Here is a 6,879-nt window from a genome sequence, read left to right as displayed (position 1 = left end):
AAGGAGAAGCCGATCATTGGTGGGAATCTACGACCAGGGAGAACCCGAGAATAGAAAGGTAGACATGGGACCAATTCTGCACAAAATTTAAAAGTAAATATTTTCTAGCTTATGTGCGTGCTCAAAAGCTTACAGAATTCATGAAATTAGAACAAGGAGATATGACGGTGCGCTAATATGATGCAAAGTTTACAGAGTTGGCATGATTTGCGACATTTCTCATACCGGATGAGCTTCGTAAAGGGCAAAAGTTTGTTGAGGGACTGAAACCTTCTGTCCGTACTCGACTGACGCCATTTCTTATTAAAATGTATGCAGAAGCACTGGAACACACTAGTGTAATAGAAAATGACTTTGATGAGCATTGAAAGAACCGCGAGCTGAGGAAGGACATGAGGAGTGGAGCCACGACCACGCCCCATTCATCTCTCACACAACATGAAGTAACTAAGCGGCAGAAGATGATGCCAACATCAATACCCAGTCATGCCACTATGTAACTTTCAATGCAATTTATTGGGACTTGCCATAACTGTGGAAAGGTGGGTCATCCTGCCTACCATTGTCTTCTACCACCTCGTCATCAATATCCAGGGAATCAAGGACCACCACGATCGTTTTACGGGCCACCTCTTCATTATGCACCGTATACATCGTATCAATGACCTCCGCCACCCTCTCAGATGATTCAGTCAACTTCGAGACCAGCACAACCTTATCCTCAGAGGCCTGTACAACTACATCCACGATGCTAGCCGCCTGGACCCCCTCAAGCTTATCCGAGACCACCTCAACAATCGTAACAACAGGTCAAGCCTCCCCAATATCAACAACTGAGGCCAGAAAGTTAGGCGCCCCGACCCTAAGCTCAAAGATGTGTTTACGCTCTATCTTCATTCACAAATGATCCAGGCCAACTTCAGGAGTATGAGGATCTAAATCGAAGCTATGATGATCCAACGCCACCTCAAGATGATGCTGCACAAATGTATGAAACTACTGCTTCTGCTTTTGAGGACCCAGCACAACCTGCAGATATCACTCCTCAACATGGTGCTGAAGCTATTAATGATGTAGTGGAAGGTACTATCTTGGCTTACACATCTCTTGCCAAAGCATTATTCGATTCAAGAGCTACACACTCATTTATATCTTATTTCTTCGTATGCTCACTTGGTATATTACCTGTACGATTAGATAAAAAAATTATCGTAGCAAACCCTCTCGGTAAGTCCATGAATTTAGAGTAAATATGTGAAGAATGCCCCATCATAATTGAAAATGAAATACTACCAGCAAATCTCATAATTATGCCTATGAGGGAATATGATGTCATCTTAAGAATGGATTGGTTGTCCCAGTATCATGCCAAGATAGATTGTTTCAGGAAGACGATTGCATTAAACATAGAAGGACGATCTCCACTGAAATTTTATGGGACATGAAGAAGGAAAGTGCCGATTGGTTTGTTGGCTATTGTGGGAATTGAGCAATCAGAAGAAGGGATTGAAAAATACCCGTGATTAAGGAGTTTTCAGAAGTTTTTCAGGACATCCCAAAGTTACCTCCAAAGAGAGATGTGGACTTTAATATCAATCTAATGCCCAGGACTGCACCCATCTCTAGAGCACCTTATCGCATGGCTCCTGTAGAATTAAAAGATCAGATCCAACAGTTGCTAAATCAGGGTTTCATTAGAACAAGCACGTCGTCATGGGGAGCACCGGTCTTATTTGTAAGGAAGAAGGATGGAACTATGAGATTATATATCGATTATCGTCAATTGAATAAAATAACAATCAAGAACAAATATCCTCTTCTTAGGATTGAAGATTTATTTGACCAGCTTAAGGGAGCGAGGTTCTTTTCTAAAATAGATTTGAGGTCAGGTTACCATCAGTTGAGAATAAAGGATGAAGACATGCACAAGATGGCTTTTAGGACTCGTTATGGGCACTATGTGTTCTTGGTAATGCCATTTGGTTACACAAATGCTCCAACAGTATTTATGGATCTTATAAATCAGGTATTCAAACTTTATTTAGATCGATTCGTTATTGTATTCATCGATGATATTCTTATATACTCCAAGACTCATGAGGAGCATAAGGAACATCTCAGACCGCTCTACAAATGTTAAAGGAAACTCAATTATATGCCAAGTCATCAAAATGTGACTTCTAGAAGCATGAAGTAAAATTCTTGGGACATGTGATGTCAGAGAAAGGGATATCTGTGGACCCAACTAAAATTGAAGCAATATTAGAATGGGAGCAGCCCTCGAATGTGTCAGAAGTGTGAAGTTTTCTTAGCCTTGCTGGTTACTATCGAAGATTTATAGAAGGATTTTCTAATATATCAAGACCCCTAACTAATCTAACTAAGAAGAATGCGAACTTTAAGTGGGATTAAGATTGTGAGCAGGCATTTACCGAACTGAAGAAGCGGTTGACATCTGCCCCAGTTCTGACATTACCGACTGAAGGAGAAAGATTTGTCGTTTATACCGATGCGTCATATCAGGGATTAGGATGTGTTCTTATGTAAGAAGGCAAAACTATACATTCGCATCACGATAGTTAAAGACTCATGAAGGAAATTATCTGACGCATGATCTGGAGTTAGCAGCAATGGTTGTTGCTTTGAAAATTTGGAGGCACTACCTGTATAGGGAGCAATTCGACTTATATTCAGACTGTAAGAGCTTAAAGTATCTCTTTAATCAGAATGAATTGAATATGCGTCAGAGAAGATGGATGAAATTTTTGAAGGACTACCATTTCGATATTTCATATCACCCGGGAAAAGCAAACGTTGTGGCCGATGCCTTAAGCAGAAAGACACGAAAACTTGTGGCCAACTTAATGATCAAAGAGTGAGAGATGTTAAATGTTATCAAGTATTTCGATCTGCAACTTTAGCTTGAAGAACCTCAGGCACATCTAAGTAACCTAGTAGCACAGCCTGTCCTGGTGTGTAATTTTATTTCTTATTTTCTTTAGTTGAATAGCTAAATTTAGCTTTTTTTTAAATCTTTAAAATTGGGATTAGATCATGATAAACATTTCTTTTAGATTCTGCGTATTCTAGAAGCTTAAAAGGAAGACGTTTGGCTACAAGAAAAAGGAGCAGAAGGAATAGGGAAGGAGAATGCAGAATGGCGAATTGGCACTGATGAAGGAATTATGTTTCGTGGAAGGCTATGTGTTCCAAATGAACCTGATTTGAAGCAAGAGATTTTGGACGAGGCTCATAGATCAAGATTCACTATCCATCAAGGGGAGACTAAAATGTACCACGATGTTAAGCGCCAATACTGGTGGAACAACATGAAGCAGGAAATCGCCGAGTACGTATCTAAATGTGCGACATGTCAATAAGTGAAGGCAGACCATCGAAGACCATCAGGACTCTTACAGTCGTTATCAGTCCCCAAGTGGAAATGGGAGCATATATCCATGGATTTCGTAGTTGGATTCCTGAAGACAGGTCGACACCAAGACGCTGTATGGGTGATCGTGGATAGGTTAACCAAATCCGCACACTTCATCTCGATAAAGATTTCTGCATCTGTAGTGGAGTTGAGTAAAATTTATATTCAAGAGATCGTCCAACTTCATGGTACTCCAGTATCCATCGTCTTCGACCGAGATCTCAGATTTAAATCGCGATTTTGGGTAAGTCTACAGGAAGCTTTGAGAACTACTCTCGATTACAGCACATCATTTCACCCACAGACTAATGGACAAACAGAAAAGACGAACCAGATTTTAGAAGATATGTTATGCGGCTGCATTCTCGACTTCAAGGGCAATTGGGACGATCATCTGCCGCTAGTGGAATTCACATATAATAATAGCTACCAAGCAAGCATTAGTATGACACCATTTGAAGCTTTATACGGAAGACCATGTAGATCACCAAGCTGCTAGACTGAAGTAAGAGAAAGGACATTGTTGGACCAGAACTTATTCAAGAGACCTCCAAGAAGATTGATATCATTCAGGAACGTATGCGCGCTGCCCAGAGTCGCCAAAAGAGCTATGCAGATAATCGACGCAGAGACTTAGAGTTTTATGTGGGAGATCATGTGTTCATAAAAGTTTCCCCAATGAAAGGAGTTATGCGTTTTGGAAAGAAAGGGAAGCTCGCGCCACGTTTTATCAGACCCTTCGAGATCCTACAAAGAGTAGGAGTTGTAGCATACAAGCTGGCCCTACCGCCTCAGTTATCCAATATCCACAATGTATTTCACGTCTCCATGCTTCGAAAGTACAAGCCGGACAATTCTCATGTCATCAAATGGGAGCCGCTAGAGATTTAAGAAAAATGTCATATATGAAGAGCAACATGTGCGCATTCTCGATCGTAAGGAACAAGTACTTCGGACGAAGGTTATACTACTCGTGAAGGTACAATGGAGTCATCACAGCGAGGAAGAAGCATCGTGGGAACGAGAACAAGAAATTCGAGAAAAGTATCCTAACCTCTTTTAGGTATATAAATTTCGAGGACGAAATTTCGTTAAGGTGGGTAAAATGTAATACTCAGTTTCTTTTAAACGGTGGTTCCACCATTAACCCACTGTTACATATGATGTGGCCCACATAAGCTTTGGATGGCCCTCATTTTTGGCTCATGCCCTAACCCTGCAGGAAAAACTGATGAACGACGTGGATTTATCACATCATAGTTGTGGGGCCCACTCTTCAAAAAAAATAAAAAAATAAAAAAAGAAGATGCAAAGCAAGTGACGTGCACCACAAAGTAACCCCCTCTCCTCCACGACTCCCTCTCTTCCCACTACTCCGCGGTATGGTTGTGGATGGGAACCCATCCACCATGATTGCTATCATCATGGTGGGACCCAGTCCTCAATCTAAACCGTTCATTAAACTCCCAACCCACTAACTCACTTGACATTATTTTTTTATACTCCATTTTTCTCTTGCTATCTAGAGAAAATGAGAGAGAAAATCATAAAAGAAAGATTGTGAGAAGAAAAAGAGAGATCAGGAAAAGGGAGAGTATCCGTGAGGGTTCAACATCGAGTTCAGAGTTGATCACTCCAAGCTAGTACACGTAGAAATCAGCATCGCTTTAGATTATTTTCCTCCCATCACGCAATTTTTCCATAGCAGGTAGGTGATCTTTCCCTATTTAAAAAATTCATAAGAAATTACCTTATATAATCTAGATATTGAAATATTCATAAGGAATTCCTTATTGAAGAATATTCTTTATGTGACTATTGAACTAATGCAAATATTATTATTATTATTCTTCTTCTTTTTATTTTCTTTGCATTTGATATTATTTAGTGGGATAATGAATATTTATGTGATCAATTATTTTTTTATGCAATGATTCTTACGGGTGCTCTGATATTATTTGTTACAATGTTTCCTTATAAGTTAGATGCATCTTATGTGAATAATTATTTATTTTATGCAATGATTCTTACGGGTGCTCTGCCCAGGGTCATTTTCAAAATGATCAGCACGTCACGGGTGCTCTGCCCAGGGTCATTTCCAAAAGGATCGACACGGGTGCTCTGCCCTGGGTGATTCCCTAAAAGGATCAGTACACACGGGTGCACTGCCCTGGGCTTTTGTCCCTAAAAGGTTATACCGGTGCTCTATCGAGGGTCATACCCTAAAAGGATCAACACCGGTGCTCTGTCGTGGGTCATCCCCTAAAAGGATCAGCACACATGAGTGTTTTGCCTACTCCAAATCTTAGCATCTTTAGAAAAGTTATGTTAAACAATTTATTCATTCCATATTCATGAATGTCAAATTATTTACTATGATTTTACATCCAATGTTCTTCTTATTTTGATTAATATGTCGAGATTAAATTTGGTAATATTTGTGAGATTTTCAACTCGGGTTTGATGTGATCCTATTGAGTTGTCAACTCATTATATTTTAACCGTTTCAGGTTATGAATATTTCGAAGATGCAGGGTACTACTATTAGTAGTGGAGCATGGAACATGGTTGGATGCACATGACATGTCATTCTACATAGGATAAATTTTATTTTATTTTAGAATTCTGAATGTAGTAATGTTTGATTTGATTTTCTTATTTCAAGTTAAGTTAAATAAGTATGCATCGATGAAATAATAAATTATGTAATTAGTTATCTTAGTTTGTGTTTGGATTTTAAAGTTTTGGGCTATGGTGGGGAAAAAATTAAATGCTTATGAAATGGACATACTTTATCTTTTTATTTTTATTATATATATGTCATGGGTCTGGAATTCGGGTCCTAGACACCCTATTCGAGTACCCAAATTTTGGGGCGTGACAATGTTGGTATCAGAGCCAAGTTGATCTTAAACGTTGGACCTAAAATAAATATTTAACTATAAGTTTTCCTAAACGGCCTTAACTAGGAGATAAGAAATTTAGAATACATACGTAGGACATTTTATTCTATTGTGATATAATACTTAGATCCCATTTAGGTTATATATTAACATACAAAATCAAATCTGGATGTTAGGAATTTTCTGAAAATTTTCTAACAATTTTTTAAGTTGGGCAGCAATAATCAATATAAAATGTCTGACTTTGAAAAATCATAACTATTTAAGTAAAATCCGATTGAGGTGATTCAAAAACTTAATTGAAGCTTGATAAGTATAATTTTATATAAAAATATTTTAAAATTAAAAATACTAACTCTTCATGTATGTATTTGAGGTTAAGAAAAACCTGTCCAGAAATCGTTTAAATCTGGACAGCGTGTATTCTTTGAATTTTTAAAAATTTTATAGGCTTTAAAATATTATAAAATTTTACAGGGGTATAGTAGACTTATAGATATATCTATATAAAAATTTTCAAGTTAAAATAATGTCTGAAAATAT

This window comes from Magnolia sinica, chromosome 3 (genome assembly GCF_029962835.1).
Source record: "Magnolia sinica isolate HGM2019 chromosome 3, MsV1, whole genome shotgun sequence".
In the NCBI taxonomy this organism is placed as follows: domain Eukaryota; kingdom Viridiplantae; phylum Streptophyta; class Magnoliopsida; order Magnoliales; family Magnoliaceae; genus Magnolia; species Magnolia sinica.
This window is presented reverse-complemented; position numbering follows the sequence as displayed.